This window comes from Anolis carolinensis, chromosome 4, assembly GCF_035594765.1.
Source record: "Anolis carolinensis isolate JA03-04 chromosome 4, rAnoCar3.1.pri, whole genome shotgun sequence".
NCBI lineage: Eukaryota > Metazoa > Chordata > Lepidosauria > Squamata > Dactyloidae > Anolis > Anolis carolinensis.
Window position 1 is genome coordinate 193,068,013 of NC_085844.1, and position 18,364 is coordinate 193,086,376.

An 18,364-nucleotide genomic window follows, 5' to 3' on the forward strand; every position below is an offset into this window, starting at 1 on the left:
CTTTATTTATGGTGAGGGCATTTTCAGTACAGTATTGGCTAAGTTTTTTGCAGAGACTTCCTTAACCCAACAGGGGTGGTGGATAACAGTACTATGTCATCTGTGTATATCAAAATATTTAATTCCCTATCCACCACATATGTAAAAAATCACCCTTGTGTTTCCCACATTTCCAACATCTCCCATTACTTCGCCCCTTGTTGAATTTGGCTAGTCTTTCTGGTTTTAGGTACCATCTATAAAACATTTTGTACCAGTTTTCTTTTAGTCCAGCTGAGTATGTGTATTTTAGGGGTTTTTTTTACCATATTTCTTCCCACTCTGCCATGTTTATCATGTGCCCTACATCCCTTGCCCACTTTATCATCACCTCCTTCACCTGTTCGTCCTCTGTCTCCCATGCTAACAACTGTTTATATAGTATTTTTATTAATTTCGTGTCTATCCTTAATATTTTGTCCCAGAACGTGTCCTTCTTTTCAAATCCTATCTTCTTATCCTTGTTGTAGCTTTCTTTTAACTGCCAATAATTCAGCCACGTCATTATCGGGTTTATTAGTTTGATCTCATCTTGTGATTTTAACTTTTTGATTCTCTATTTTTAGCATCTGTCTGTAGGTCAGCCATTTTCCCTAGGTCTGCCTCGCATATGATCTGTCTCCATTGGAGAAAACCATAATGGTACCTTTGTATGAAATCTTATCTTATACTTTTCCCAAGTTCTTAAAAGGGCCACCCTTATAAAGTGGTTTTTGAAGTTCTTTACCCTATTGCTTTTACCTCTCCATAGTAACTGTGCCAACCTTTCCTTAGGTCCTGTCCCTCCAAGGCTAATAATTTCCTTTTTTCCAGCATGGCCCAGTCTTTTACCCAGCTCAAGGCTGCTGCATCATAATACAATTGCAGATTGGGGAGGCCTAGCCCTCCTCTTTTAATATCATCTTTTAGGTGTTTGTGACTTATTATTGCCTTTTTGTTCTCCCAAATAAACTTCATTATATCATTGTACCAGTTTGTTATTGTCACCTTTGATCTTAAGATTGGTAGATTCTGAAATAAAAACAGAGCTTCTGGAAGGATATTCATTTTAACTACTGCGATTTCCCCCAGTAATGATAAGTGGAGTGTCTTCCATCTTTTCATTTTTTCCTTAATTCCCTTCCATTTTTTGTCATAATTGTTTTTGAGGAGTTGTGCATTACTTGCCGTAATTGTTACCCCTAGGTATTTAATTTTTGACACTATTTCTATACCAGTATTCTTTTGCAGCTCTTCTTTCTTCTTGTTTGACATGTTTTTGGTTAATATTTTGTTTTTTCTCTATTGATTTTCAGTCCCGCTACTTCCCCATACTTTTCTATAACTTTCCACCATTTGTCAAATTGATTTAATGGGTCCTCTATAATGCTAACCGGGTCGTCCGCAAACGGGATTCTCCTAAAGGGTGGTAAGTGCTTCTTAATCAATGGTCTCAAACAGAAGTTTAATGGCCATCTTTTAGGAATGTCTTAGCAATGTATTCCTATAAGGCAAGCTGCTAGCTAGATTGTCTTTAGAATGCTTTTCCGGTACTCTGGTTCTATCCTTCTATGAACCCAGAATATTTCCCGAAATTATTCGGTGCAGAAACATATGTGATTTCACTTTTGTGCACATTGTGCGGAGGTTTGTAAAAAAAACACCCCAAACTATCCCATGATGTTTGTGGGGGAAAAAGATTCCATACATGTTGCATTTTATGCCAAACCCAACAATTTAGAAATTTAGCCCAAAAAAGTGTTTGTAAAACTCGTGGTCATTAGTGCAGAAAAATGTGGGTTTTCAAATTTAAAACAATTTTTATATGGAAAATACAGTGCTTCCATATAGATGTTTCTATATGCAAACTGGTTCTTTAACTCAAAAACTCAAAAACTATATCTAATATTTTTTCAATCTGTATCAAGATATTTATTTATTTATCGTGTCAGAAGCAAACCAAGGGTACAAATTGTAATGTATTTGAAAACACAAACAAAGTTATAAACAAAACAAAACAAAACAACAACAACAACATCAACAACAACTTGGCATTATGCTAAATGTCCTTTGAGCAGAAGCTGCCACATGTTGTGTTTCTGGTGTTGCTGTAAGAAGGTCCTCCATTGTGCATGTGGCAGGGCTCAGACTACATTGTAATAGATGGTCTGTGGTTTGCTCTTCTCCACACTTGCATGTTGTGGACTCCACTTTGTAGCCCCATTTCTTAAGATTGGCTCTTCATCTCATGGTGCCAGAGTCTTCTCTGTGCCCAGGAATGAGTCTCTCATCCAGCGTCAGCCACTGATTGAGTTTTCGGGTTTTAGCCGGCTACTTTTGGACTCTTGCTTGCTGAGGTGTTCCTGAAAGAATCTCTGTAGATCTTAGAAAATTATTTTTCGATTTAAGGCGTTGGTATGCTGGCTGATACCCGAACAGGAGATGGACTGGGGATGTCACTGCCTTGGTCCTTTCATTGCTGGCTGTACTTCCTGGCGGATGTCAGGTGGTGCAATACTGGCTAAACAATATAATTTCTCCAGTGGTGTGGGGCACAGATATCCTGTGATGATGTGGCATGTCACATTAAGACCCACATCCACTGTTTTAATGTGTTTTAACCAGAAGCGACTCGCATCAAAATAAAGGTTAAGTGTATTTTCTCTCAAAATGCACAGTTCATAAGCTATATATATATATATATATATATATATATATATATATATATATGTATAAACATAAAGAATCATGTCAGAATATTCAGGCAATGCTTGAGCCCATGATACATTTTAACATACCCAGCTATGTTCTCCTGTTGCAGAGCTTCCATTCATAAATGGGACTTGTGCTCCATCTTCTTTATCTGTTTATTTCTGGTCTTCCACCCTTTGTGACATTGCCAAATTACCCATTTCAGACTGTACCATACCTTGTGTCAGTCTAAGAGTGCCTCTAGTGTCTCAAGCACACAAGAAAGGAGCAATTTTTGAGATTAAAATAAATGCTCATTTTCTATTCATCCTGCATTTAGAGTAGGGGCAGCAGCCAGAACAGTCTTTTTTCTTGTTTGTTTTATTCATGCCCTGCTTTGTTCCCAAAGCAGCTTACAGTTTAAAACCATAGAAGGATACAGTATAATTAGGGATAGATTTGTGTGTATTTGGCCATCTCTTCTGGGGTCTGGCCATTGTGGAAACAGAGTTCAGGCCAAGGAATTAGCAAGTGAGGAAGATTGAATTAGCAAATGAGAGACTGGCTGCGGGTAGATGCTAACCTGTAGAAAAGATTTGTAATCACAATGAAAAGACATTTCCAGAAAGAATATTTCCCAGCCCCTCCTATTTCCTAAAGCTATGGGAAACCTTTAAACACCTCTTTCCAGAGATTTATGGAGCTCTTCTGAAACATGATGGTTAAGCATGCAGGGATGCTAGGGAAATGAGGGAATGGGAAACATTTCTTCATAGGTTTTCTTACCCAAAGCAAAGAGTGATGATAGAATGAAATGAATTTACTAGCTTTGAGTAAAGAAAGAATACAACTTTGTGTTTGTCAAAGGCTTTCATGGCCGGGATCACAGGGTTGTTGTATGTTTTCCGGGCTGTATGGCCATGTTCCAGAAGTATTATCTCCTGACATTTCGCCTACATCTATGGCAGAGGTTGAGGATGCCTGCCATAGATGTGGGCAAAATGTCAGGAGAGAATACTTCTGGAACATGGCCATACAGCCCGGAAAACATACAACTCCGGATACAACTTTTATTTAAATACAACTGCATAAAAGCAAAATGTAGCATTCTGGCTGAGGATGTGTTTCTGGCAATCCAAATTTATTCAGAAATGTTTGGCTCATTTTCACAATGCAAAAGGCAGATATAGTTGTCAATAATTCATGCAACTTTAGTGACATTGTTCTACTACTTGTGGGAAGTGCAGTGATGCTATCCCAAATGGTAGTTTGAACCCACAAAGTCACTTAGGACATTTAGTCTCTATGTTAGGAAGAACTCTTTGCTTGGCAACTAATCCTGTGCAAGATTTAATCTATATACAAGGGCAGCTGATCTAAATTCTTCAGGAAGCTGTGTTTAGGAAGGTCTTATTCTGTATTATAGTCAGGTAGACTGGTGATATTCTTCAAAGAAATGTGTCCTGAGAAAGCATGTAATTCTTTGTTAATTTTCTTTTCCAGGGAAGCAACAAGACATTTTATCTTCCTTTTTGCTGTGAAAAAATGTGGAATAGCAGAGTAGTTTTTAAAGGCTATTTGAGGTTAAAGATATTCTATGCAAAATTTACACCTGCCTGTTCTATACAGAAAGCTGCATTTCTGAATAGGAACTAGCACTTTTTTTTTTTTTACAAAAAATAAAAGTATACAAAAAGTGGAATTTCTGCACAGAACAATGGTTGTTTTCTACAGAAGTCAACCACATGTGAATTTTGTATAGAATAAGTACCAAACTGCGAATATTCTTGTCATACCATGAGTCTTCACAACAGAGGTTTCTTGACACTAAAAACATTTTTTTCATTAATTTATTTATTTTCCTATTACTCCTCTCATCTCTAATTCTATACGTGCATGGGAATAGTGTATAAGAGGAGTTGCACAAGCAACTGCAGATGAACTCAGAACTTGCTGGTAATATTGTGGAATTCAGAAAGTTAGTAGGCTTAACAGTCTACATCAGGTATGGAGATGATGCAGGCCTCCAGATGTGCCTGGACCATAACATCCAGTATTCCTCATAATTGGCTGTATTAATTAGGGCTGCTGGGAGCTGTTGTTCAATAATATCTAAAGAGCCATGTGAGTCCCATCGCTGTCCCACATAATCTACATACCTGTCAGCATCCAAAAATGTGAAACTGGGTACAGTGTTCCTCACTACTTCGCGGTTCACTTTTTGCGGATTCGCTGTTTCACGGTTTTTCAATAAAATCTAGAAGACTATTATAAATCATAAAAAATTACAATTTACAGCCTAAGGAAGGGGGGAAGGAGAAGCCAAAGGGAGAGAAAAGGAGCCCAAGCAGCAACGGGAAGAGAAGGAGGCAATTTATCAACACATAATTGGTTGATAAAGACTTAAAGTAGTGTATAACTACTGAAATAATGTATAAATATTAAAATAAATATAGTGTCTCTACTTCGTGGATTTTCACTTATTGCGGGTGGTCCTGGAACCTAACTCCAGCAATAAGTGAGGGAACACTGTATTTGAATGGGGAGTCACTCCAATGTTTTACAAAAAACAGCAAACTTTGTATATTTGGTGACTTTTCCAGAAAATTTTCCTTCCCAATTCACCTTAGCTGAATTGGGAATAATGACAACAACAACAAATGTATTAACCGCCTCTCCCTGCAGCTCGAGGCAGGAAGGCTTTGGTCCCAGGCTGACATTCTGCTCACTGACAATCTTTTCTACCAACTGCTGCCTGGTGATCTCTACTTGAGGTGCCAAGACTGAGTGTAAAAACTAATCCAGGTTTCCTACAGCAATTCAGGGTTTACTGGAAGAATATATGATGCTCTACTTTGGTGCATTTCAACTAGCTCTATTGTGAATTTCTCTTTGTGCATAAATGAAAGGATTTTAACCAAAAGTGACATGGAAATTACAGTGCTGAGAAGACCTAGACCTGTCAAGAAACAAAGCCGTGACCCCCAGGCTTCCTCAGGAGTGCAGCATATTTCTCAGGCATGACTGTAACAGCTGTTGTTCCTCCTTGGATAGCAGAAAAGAGAGAATTTCCCTTCCTCCCACTCAGTTCCCATCAGGTGGAGACCTGGTGGTGGCAGAAATGGCTTATTGTTTAATGGGAACATTTTCTTTTCCCTTGGTGATAAACAAAAAGAAAAATCTACAAAAGTAAAATTAGGCGGAGACATGCAAATTAGTGCTTCTGTACCCACTTATTTGTGTATTCCTTGCTGGCAGACACACATTCAGAATAACCTTGTCAGATGCAGGATAGGCCCAATAGTACTAGGCTGGGAAGACCAATATCTTCTTTTTTACCACTACTACTCAGTGGCCATTTTTGTCCATCTGGCAAGCCATTTTGCCCCCATTTTCTTATCTGAAAAACAATGATTCCCCCACCTGGGGCTCACTGTTATAAATAGGTTCGGAAACCCTCCTCTATGACCCAACAAGCTCTGGGACAGATGACAGGTTCTTTTCAGCTGTGGCTCCCCATCTCTGGGATTTCATCATTTTTAAAATTTTCAAAGTGTAGTGAATTTCTCTCCCCAATTTGCTAAGGACTTCCATATGTGGCTTTTTGCTAGCCTGTTATTTTATTTTATGTTTCAGCCCTGTCTTGTTTTGCTGATTTTTACAATGGCTTTTTAAAAGTAGTTGTGCTATTATTTAATTACCCAATGAATGGCAGAAACAGTAATGGCAGGAAACTACCCTGAAATTTAGTTTGTTTCTCTGCTATTATGTCTCCTATTCTGCAACATGCAGTTATGAAACAATGTTTGACATATACGAGCGCATGTTCAGTTCAGATAGGATCACAGAAAGGCCCAATAGATATTGACAATGCCATATTTGACATGAGAATATTACCTGGGACAGAATTTGAAATGCCAGTTCTAATATTACATCTATTTATATAGCAACATGGATAGCTGAGAAATGGAAAGATTATGCTGTAGATCTCCAGTCCTCTCTTCCCTTGTATCAGCTTTTAAATGTGGGGTGTGCCACTACCCAAGATCCATGGGGCATGTGCACTTCTTACCAGATCTTGAAAGAACATACTTTATTGTGCCCACATATTTTACTTTTAATATTTTCACTTATTTTTTTCTCAAAATTGCCTGCAAAAATCTTACAAGGGTTATGCAGACGTGGCCCTCAAACCCCATTCTTGCACTCCCAGGCTTCTTAAAAGAGTATCCCAAAGTCCACATGCCCTTTAAAAAAAATCAACCATTTTTTCATTCCAAAAAGTCTCCTTCCCTCCCCCACAACCCCCTGAAAGACCAACAATTGAAATTATACAGGAAGTGACATAACTCTACTTTTGGTTTGGCAAGAACATGCTACTGTGGTCTATTAAAGGGCCAAGAGCTGGGGACAAAAATTGATCCTCACCTGACACATACCGTGTTTCCCCGAAAATAAGACAGTGCCTTATATTAATTTTTGCTCCCAAAGATGTGCTAGGTCTTATTTTTAGGGGATGTCTTATTTTTCCATGAAGAAGAATTCACATTTATTGTTGAACAAAAAAATGAACATTTATTATATACTGTACAGTAGTTGTCACCACAAACCAGCATAACCAGACAAACTGTGAATCCTATCAAGAATTTCTTGTTACTACAGTAGAGTCTCACTTATCCAACGTTCTGGATTATCCAAGGCATTTTTGTACTCAATGTTTTCAATATATCATGATATTTTGGTGCTAAATTCGTAAATACAGTAATTACTACATAGCATTAATGTGTAATGAACTACTTTTTCTGTCAAATTTGTTGTATAACATGATGTTTTGGTGCTTAATTTGTAAAATCATAACCTATTTTGATGTTTAATAGGCTTCTCCTTAATCTCTCCTTATTATCCAACATATTCACTTATCCAACATTCTGCCTGCCTGTTTATGTTGGATAAGTGAGACTCTACTGTACCATTATTTCCATGTACAACTGGTACGTACATTTACCAATCCTGCATGCTCTGGTGTTGTTTGGCAGGCGCTGGGCTTGCTTCCAAACAAAACATTTGCTAGGTCTTACTTTCAGGGGAGGCCTTATATTTAGCAATTCAGCAAAACTTCTACTAGGTCTTATTTTTCGTGGATGTCTTATTTTTGGGGAAACAGGGTAGTTGCTCACTCCATTTTAGATAATATGGGGGTCAATTTAATAGTTACTTTCATATTGGCTCAGTTTTGCAGTCACAGAGACTACTCATCTCAACAGTAACTACAAATTGGATAGCCAATCCTAGATCTTAACCTTCATAGCTGGAGGAAAGGAAATAGTTAGTTGGTAACAAACCTCTGAATGTGATTGCTAATGGACTCAGAGAAACTACAGTCCTAAAGACATTTACTCTACCTTACTCAGGGGGATATGATTCTAAGTTGTCATGTATAGGTTTGTGTGGGAATGAGATCAATTCAAGAAGAAGAGAGAGAGCAAACAGGTTGGAATGCAAACCTATTTGGACTTGATAGTCAAAACTGATGTGCAGAATTACTTTTGCAAGCTATTGCTCCAGTTCCCAAGGTGTTAATTTCAGTTTCATTGAAACTATGATATGTAACCAAGTAGCAATACCTTGTGATTTCATACTTTATCAGTACGTCCTATGGCATGTATTCTTCCGTGACATGTGGTCTTGGTCAACACAAATTTGTTTACAACACTTCGGTGACCTCACTAAGGCCAAAATTAATCAAGATGGGGGAGTCATGAGATGGGTTCTGCTTCCATTTTCCCACTTGGAGCAGGTACTGAAGAGGGATTATAAATTTGTGGAAAGTGGGTTAACTTTTTACTTACACTGTTTTGTTGATTTTTAATCTGAAGCAAAGACTTTTGTTGAAAAAGCATAGCTAGCTGTGCATGTAACATCATGACCTTTCCAGCACAAAACTTAGTTGGCTGAATAATACGACATGACATGATTATTTAAAGAACTCTTTGTCTGCCACAGATATTCTGAAAGCAGTATCTACAACAGCTTCTTGACACCAAAGTCTTATCATAAAAGTTTACCACACATAGCAAACATAAAAAGGATTACAAAAATACTCTGCATAACTTTACATAGAATGCCTTATTGGAGATTATTCTGATACCGCAGTGCTAGTACATAGAAAGCTTTATGGGATTCAAACTGCATAAACAAAGCACATAGCACTTTAACCAAGAGCAATCATTTTTAAAGTGAATGACAATTATTATCATTATTTTGAAAAAGGAAGATTTGACATTTGCTAAACAATTCAGTGCTTTAAAAGATTTCTTAAACTGACAGTCAAATATGATGAACATTTCATGCTGAACTAATATAAAGTGAGAGTTGAAAGAACAGTCCTTTCACATTTTTGGAAGTAGAAAACATACAAAGATCCTTTAGATCTTGTGCATACTTTGATGCAGGGGTGAGAAAAGTGAGATTTCTGTGCTGTGAAGTCACTGGGCCTCACTTTTGCAGTCCCTGAAGTACACCACCAGTTGTACCACCAACTTTCCCAGTTTGGGAATTGCATGATTTGCATGTATGATTTTGACACAGCTTTTGCCCAAAACCAATGCAGAAAGCCCCAAATGCATGAAATACCTCTATACATGAAAATACCCCACCCATTTTCAGAAGAACCTAAGAGCTCCATCTTCTTTATTCGTTCAGTCGTTTCCAACTCTTCGTGACATCATGGACCAGTCCATGCTGGAGCTCCCTGTCGGCCGTCGCTGCCCCCAGTTCCTTTAAGGTCAGGCCAGTCACTTCAAGGATACCTTCCATCCATCTTGCCCTTGGTCGGCCTCTTTTCCTTTTTCCTTCCACTTTCACCAGTATCACAATCTTTTCCAATCTTTCCTGTCTTCTCATGATGTGGCCAAAATACTTCATCTTTGCCTCTAATATCCTTCCCTCCAGTGAGCAGCTGGGAATTATTTCCTGGAGTATGGACTGGTTGGATCTTCTTGTGGTCCAAGGCACTCTCAAGATTTTCCTCCAGCACCAAAGTTCAAAAGCGTCTATCTTCCTTTGCTCAGCCTTCTTTATGGTCCAGCTCTCACATCCATAGGTTACTATGGGGAATACCATTGCTATGACTATGCGGACCTTCATTGCTAGTGCGATGTCTCTACTCTTCACTATTTTATCAAGGTTGGCCATTGCTCTCCTCCCAAGAAGTAAACATCTTCTGATTTCCTGGCTGCAGTCTGCATCTGCAGTGATCTTCACACCTAGAAATATAAAGTCTGTCACTGCCTCCATGTTTTCTCCCTCTATTTGCCAGTTATCAATCAGTCTGGTTGCCATAATCTTGGTTTTCTTGATGTTTAACTGCAACCCAGCTTTTGCACTTTCTTCTTTCACCTTGGTGATAAAGATCATCAGCTCCTTCTCACTTTCAGCCATCAGAGTGGTACCATCTGCATATCTAAGGTTGTTAATGTTTCTTCCAGCAATTTTAACTCCAGCCTTGGATTCGTCAAGCCTTGCATGTCGCATGATGTGTTCTGCGTACAAGTTGAATAGGTAGGATAAAAGTATACAGCCCTGCCGTACTCCTTTCCCAATCTTGAACCAGTATGTTGTTCCTTGGTCTGTTCTTACTGTGGCTACTTAGTCTTTATATAGATTTCTCAGGAGACAGACAAGGTGACTTGGTATCCCCATACCACCAAGAACATGCCACAATTGATTATGGTCCACACAATCAAAGGCTTTAGAATAGTCAATAATCAGAAATAGATATTTTTCTGAAACCCCCTAGCTTCCTCCATTATCCAGCGGATATTGGCAATTTGGTCTCTCGTTCCTCTGCCTTTTCTAAACCGAGCTTGTACATCTGGCAATTCTCGCTCCATGTATTGCTGGAGTCTGCCTTACAGGATCTTGAGCATTACCTTACTGGCATGGGAAATAAGTGCCACTGTATGGAAGTTTGAGCATTCTTTAGCATTTCCCTTTTTTGGTATAGGGATTTAAACTGTTTTTTTCCAATCTGATGGCCAATCTTGTGTTTTCCATATTTGCTGGCATATGGCATGCATCACCTTGACAGCATCATCTTTCAAGATTTTAAACAGCTTAGCTGGGATCCTGTTGGCTCCTGCTGCCTTGTTATTAGCAATGCTTCTTAAGGCCCATTCAACCTCACTCCTCAGGATATCTGGTTCTAATTCACTCACCACACCGTCAAAGCTATCCTCTATATTATTATCCTTCCTATACAGATCTTCTGTATATTCTCGCCACCTTTTCTTGATCTCTTCAACTTCTGTTAAGTCCTTGCCATCTTTGTTTTTGATCATGCCCATGTTTTTGATCATGCCCAATTTACCTCCAATGTTTCTGATTTTCTGGAAGAGGTCTCTTGTCCTTCCTATTCTATTGCCTTCTTCCACTTCCATGCATTGCTTGTTTAAAAAATTTCCTTTCGCTTTCCTTCTTTCTTGGGCTACTTCCAGTGTCTCAGCAGACAACCATCTTGCCTTCTTGGTTTTCTTTTAGTTGCTGCCTCCTGAACAATGTTGTGAACTCCTGTCCATAGTTCTTCTGGGACTCCATTTATTAAATCTAGTCCCTGAAATCTGCATATTCACTAGGAATATTTATTAGATTGTATCTAATTGGTCTGTGTATTTTCCCCAATCTCTTTAGTCTGATTCTAAATTGTGCAATAAGAAGTTTGTAATCTGAACTACAGTCAGCTCCAGGCCTTGTTTTCACCGACTGGATGGATGTCCACCACCTTTGGCTGCAAAGGATGTAGTCAATCTGATTTCGGTGTTGAGCATCTGGTGAAGTCCATGTAGAAAGCCATATTTTGGGTTGTTGGAAGAGAGTGTTTGTTATACACAGTGAGTTTTCCTGGCAAAATTCTATCAGCCAACATCCTTCTTCATATTGTTGTCCCAAACCATGCTTGCGTGTGATCCTGGTTGTCATTTGACTGCCCACCTTAGCATTCCAATCTCCTGTAATGAAAACAATGTCTCTTTTTGGTGTATTATCCAATAGGTGCTGGAGATCCTCATAGAAGTGAACTAATTCAGCTTCTTCAGCAGCTGTGGTTGGGGCATAGATTTGGATCACTGTGGTGTTAAATGGCTTGCCTTGAACTCGAATTGAGATCATTCTATCATTTTTTGGGTTGTATCCAAGCACTGCTTTAGCAACTTTATTACTAATTATGAAGGCTATTCTATTTCTTCGGTGTTCTTCTTGTCCACAGTAGTAGATCTGGTGGTCATCTGTTGTGAAGTGGCCCATTCCAGTCCATTTCAGTTCACTGACTCTCAGAATCTCTATCTTTAATCTTGACATCTCACCAATAACCATGTCCAGTTTGCCATGGCTCATAGATCTTACATTCCAGGTTCCTATAGTGTGTTGATCTTCAGAGCATCAGATTTGTTGTTCACCTCCAGCATCGTCGGACGTTAGCCTTCCTTTCAGCTTTGAGCTAACTGCATCATCACATCTGGGACTAGTTGAGCTAGTTCTCTGTTCCTCCCTAGTAGCATTTTGACCATCTTCCAACCTGGGAGTCCTATCTTCCAATGGTATACCAACATGTCTCTAGTTGTATCGATCCATTTAATTTTCATGGCAAGAATACCAGGGTGGGTTGCCATTACCTTCCCCAGGGATCTTATTTAGTCTGACCTCTCTGCCATGACCTTCCCATCTTGGGTGCCCCTTCACGGTTTAGCTCATGGCATCATCAAGGTAATGATCCTTTACATGGGGCTCCACATTACCCCAAAAGTTTAATTTTACTCTGTGGTACTGCTTCGTTTGATGAAAAAGGAGGTATTTGGGTTTGCTGTGGGGAGCATCTTCAACCCTTGGCAGTTCTGGGGGAAACTGTCTCCTGGCCCCAAGGCAGATGGCATCCCTTGTCTAGACTATAGATAGGAAAGTTCAGCCAAGGAGTCATACATGTTTCTTGTATGCTACTTTTGTGCTCATGAAACCTCCTAGCAATATTGTGTCTTATACCATTATGTACAACAAAAAACAGAATAAAATCACCAGAGCAGAAGAACTGATGGAATCACAATGCACCCACCCCCTGAAGGACAGACAGGTCAGAAAATAATAATAATAATAATAATAATAATAATAATAATAATAATAATAATAACTTTATTTTTATACCCCGCCCCGTCTCCCCAAAGGGACTCGGGGCGGCTTACATGGGGCCTAGCCTGATAAGACAATCAATATCAATAGCACGACTATAAAACAATTATACCAGTAAAACATAAATAGCAATAAAACAATTGTTAAAATCAGCAAAAAGCATACAAAAAAACATACAATATTAAAACAGGAGACTAATTCATAAAATCCAGAACAGAATGTGCCGGTAGAAATGGACAATAAAGTGCAAAATAGCATTGGCAACATCTCAGAAAAGGGGGCTATTAGGGTTGTCCAAATATTCGTTATGTTTCTCGTTTCGTAATTATTTCGGATTGTTCTCGTTTTTTGAAACGAGTATTGAAATGTTTTCCCTGGGCGCAACTGGCAATGTAATTCGAACCATCATTGGCCCATTCTCTAATTGTTTCTTAAAATTTTCGTTAAATTTTTTCCTTCCAAATTTTTTTTAAATATTTTTTTTACATTTTTTTAAAATTTTTGTTTTGTTTCTGCAACCTAACATGAATGGGAGCCTAGAGCAGCCTAACATGGCTACCGCTCCCTGGCCAATCAGAGACTTCCACGATGGCTGAAAAAGGTGGGGGCTAGCGTCCTCCGCGTCCACGTGGAGGATCTCTATAAAAATCCCCTCCCCAACTGAGCCAAGCCATTCTGGGTTGGGATACCAAGGAGAGAGGGTGTTTCGCGTGCACTGGGAAGCTGCTTGCTTGCTTGGGGGAGAGAGGGCTAAGTGACTGGGGGTAGAGTGTTTCTGTTGTTGCTGGTTCGATATTGTGTTTTTTTGGGGGGGAATTGGCTGGGGGCTTGGGGCAGAGTCCTTGCTGTGGCTGGCTTTGGGAAACTTTTTTTTCCCAAAGGACATCTGCGTCCCTGCTAGTGCTGAGCTTGGGGTGCTTTCCATCTAACTCTTGAGGGAGACCTTTTGCCTTTCTGTTTTCTTTTTTGGAATTTAGCAATCACCACATCAGCCCTTCTTTGCAATCCTGAAAGGGGGGGGAACTTGAAAATAATAGTTTCCGAAGGACGTCTGCATTCCTGCAAGTGCATTGCTTCCCTCCCGCTCCGTTTGTAATCCCGAGTGTTATTGCAGCAATCACAAAGACACACATTGTTTTCAAACCTAAAGGGTACATTGGAAGAAATAGTTTCCAAAGGACGTGGGGCACCCGCCAAGGCATTGCTTCCCTCACACTCCATTTCTATTCCCAAGCCTTGGGCTGAGTTTTATTTCTGCAATCACAAAGTCAGACATTGGTTTGATTCGGTAGAGGGTCCACAGCAACTTATAGTTTCCAAAGGACGTTGCCAATCCTGTCAAGGCATTGCTTGGCATGTGCTGCATTTCTAATCCAAAGTCCTCAGCCAGAGTTTCATTTTTGCAATCACAAGGTCAGCCAGTGGCACCATTGATCAAAAGTTCAAAGGCAATTAATATTTTCCAAAGGACGTTGCCAATCCTGTCAAGGCATTGCTTGGCATGTGCTGCATTTCTAATCCAAAGTCTACATAAGTAGAAGAGGGACTTTTACAGTGATAAGAACCCAATTGAACAGGAAATAAGACTTTCAAACCAGGAACAGGTTTCTTCAAATATTGAAAAATAGTGTATTATAAAAAGTTATGAAAATTCTCCAAAAATCATAGGAGACAGGAAACATTCTGCAATTTGTTGAGCAAAGAGTGTGGAATGTGTTCTCCCATTGTACCAAATTTGATGAGTATAGCTCAAGAAATGAGGGTGGGAGACCCCCAGAAAAATCCCCCCGGTTTCCTGTTTTTTGGTGATTGCGCATGCGCGTCTGCCATTTTAGAAACATTTTAGAAACATTATGAATTTTCGGAAATATCCGAAAATTTTGGGTGAAAAATTAAGAAATAATTTCTATATCGAAGAGCCGGCACCCCCTACTCTAAAAACGAGAATTGAAACATTTTTTCCATCGATCGGACAAGCCTAGGGGCTATTATAAAATGGGCAGATGGATCAGTCCAACATCTAATTAGGTGTCAAAGGCCTTCTGGAAGAGCCAGGTTTTTAAATTCCTACGAAAGGAGAGGAGGGTAGGGGCCTGCCTGATCTCTCTAGGGAGAGAGTTCCAAAGCAAGGGTCACCAGCCTTTTGGGTCTAAAAGGCTTGAATTTTTCTAAGGTCGGTCTGCCCAAGGACTGACCAGATAAATTACTCTCATTAATCATTCCATACAAGGACTTGTTTTCATTTCCGCTATATTTTCCACTTTCTTGAATTGCCCCCTAAGCTTACCTCTTCAGTTGCTTCCCATCTTTTCTTCTGGGTTGTGCTGCTTAGTAACAGGACAATGTGATGCATTTTCTGCAACCATAATTCCTTTTATTCCTAGCCCCTCTTGTTTTGTTTAATCTGGCAGAGGAAGTGCCATTCACTTAACTACTTCTAGCACTCTAAAATTAATTAACTACTTTAAGCATAAGAAATACACTATACTGTTATAGCATTATAATTGCAATTTAACTGCCATGGCTGCATCCTAAGGAATTCTGGAGTTCATAGTTAGTGAAACCCCAAATCTCCCTGGCTAAGAATATTAAATGCCCCACCCCCAAAAAAGCCCTGGAAAGCTCAAGATTCCATAGGATATCGTTTTGACTATAAAAGTGAAATAATAGTGCTATAACAGAGTAGTGTCATTCATAGATTTGTTTGTTTCAGAATACACAAAGATTGAAACCTTATTCACACTTTATAAAATTGTTAGCTTGATAAGGATAAAGGGAAACCTATCCTTGCATGTATTCCCTTGATGCTGACTTTCCTGGTTTGAACTACTTAATCCGAAAGGCAACTGCAACCATATTTAGCTCAACAGGTTTTTAAGTGGCAGTTATTTCCAGTTCTTCCCAAGGCAATAGCAATATTTAACAAAACACAGTTACACACATACACTCTCATCTGGAAACCTTCTAGTTCAATCTGAGAAGGTTAGCAAAGAAGTTGGAAGGCTGCATCCCATCCCATGGACTTAATTTTTTGTTACAAAGCTGGAATTATTTGAATATACCTATTTGGGAATCAATTTGATCATGTCCCAGATGGCTGCCTTGAATCCTAACTTTGGGGAAAATTTGGGGTATAAATACAGGAATGAAATACCAAAGGGAGATGAATAAAACGAGCAAGAGACAGAATATGCACAAAGGTACTTTTTGGACAATGGCTTTCAGTGTGTTCCCCAGCCCGCATGATCACTTTTCCAAACTTCCTCTCTGTGCATTCAAGATTGATGGCTCCTGGTATCAAAAGAAATTGTGCATTTTCTTTCAATAAACAAAAATGAAAAATGATCAAAGAACTGGTGGGAAAATGTTTGAGTTAGACTCTGAAGACAACGGTGCATCTACACCATAGAATTAATGCTGTGTGACCTCACTTGGCAGCCGTGGTTCTACAAGACCTTTAGCTACCTCTTCCAAAGACTGTTGATGTCACAGCAACCTACTATCCCTAGGATTTCCATAACATTTATCCATGTCAGTCAAATGCATTAATGCATTAATGTTATTGTGCAGATTGGGCATGGGCAACCTTTAGCCCTCTAAGTGTTTTGGACTTCAACTCTCACCCAGTACCATCTGGATCCCCTGTGCAGATCTATAAAGGAAGCAGGGCAAATGCATGACTAAAGCACATCCAAAGCCCCAGAGATGGTGACTGTTTATAAGACAAACTAATCCAGAGAGGACTTTTGGAAATGTAAATGAAGGATTTATCTGGCTGTATAATATCCTAAAATTCTTCTGCCCCACAGGAGTGTTTGCTCAGTCTTATACAGAGAAGGAATTAGGTTTAGTCAGCCCAAGTGATGTTCCTGGAGAAATTACTAGGAAAAAGGCCAGCATACCTGGTTACTGGGCTGTGACAATTCTGCTGCTCCATTTCTTTCCCACTGCCAAGATCCCCAGCGCTTCAGATATGCATCCTACCTGCCTCAGAAAGCAACTAAGTTGGCAGGCCTGACCTGAATTGTGGCGCTGCTTTGATACCGATGGCCAATACCAGCAAAACTATTAGTACAAAGAGATTAAACCAACCGTGCTCACTTACATGGTTACCGTGGTAACGCCTGCTCTATACGGTGTGTGAAACACTCCATTCGTTTATTGATTGAGCCCCAGTCAAATTCAATCACAAGTGAAAATGGATTTTTTAATGCGACTATTAGCTGCTTTTGAAAGGCAAATTGAGTTCAGTTATACCGAGTCAGCCATCAAAAAACAATTTACCATCAGCCAGACAGTCCAGAACAGAGCTCGGCTCTGGTGAGATTGGTCTGGGATGAGGGTGAAAAAGAAGTGAAAGCAAAAGAAATCAAAGGAGATGGAAAGAAAGCCCAGTCATTCTGAGTGAGATTGAGGAGGGTGGCATTTGAATCTCAGGCCAGTTCCGATCCCCATTACACTATAACGAGGCTTTCCTCAAGGAAGGGAAATATAGCCTATGTATAATATATATGTCTGAGAGGCTCAAGAAGCATAGTGCTACCTAGAAATTTCAGGTTCTCCACCTTCCAATGCTGCAAATTTCTAAATATTCCTCTGAACACAGACTTAAGGGCTGTTAATCAGGAGGAGAACGACATTGTTGACAAATTTTAAAGGGGAATGTTGATTTATTTATCATCTTAGAAGGAAAAAGCAATAGGATCTGGAACAGTCTGAAAAAATAGAGGAGACATACAGCATGATCTATGGCTACGTAAGTGAATTAATTAATTGAAAATTAATTAATTGAAAATGACTCTCCTGTAGGATGCATGGGATAGTCATGCCCTCCAACATTTCACCAATGAAAAATGTTTCCAAGATTATTTTTTTTCGTGTCAGGGGTGACTTGAGAAATTGCAAGTCGCTTCTGGTGTGAGAGAATTGGCTGTCTGCAAGGACGTTGCCCAGGGGATGCCCGGATGTTTTTAACCATCCTTGTGGGAGGCTTCTCTCATGTCCCCGCATGGAGCTGGAGCTGATAGAGGGAGCTCATCCACGCTCTCCCCGGGTTGGATTCGAACCTGGCAGCCTTCAGGTCAGAAACCCAACCTTCAAGTCACAAGGCTTTAACCCATTACGCCATTGGAGGCTCCAGTGTTTCCAAGATGACAAAATGTTATTAACGAGGAATGGCACACAAGACAGGAGAGTCAACATCAGTTTGTGTGTTTGTTTCTTTTTTTGCCTGTTGTAAAGGAAAATATTCTACTCCCTTTTCTCCATTCCTTATTCTTGAGTACAGAGAGTGAAAATTACTTTTGCACTTTCAACTCAAGCTTGCACCAAATGGAGTATGCAACAGCAAAGGGGGGAAAGAAAAATAAGGACATCCAAAAAGCAACTGCGAAAGTGGGATGAGAGAGATTGTAAACAGTTGAAGTAAACAGCCAAATGTAAACAGTTGAAGATTATGCATAGTTATGGATCGACTGCC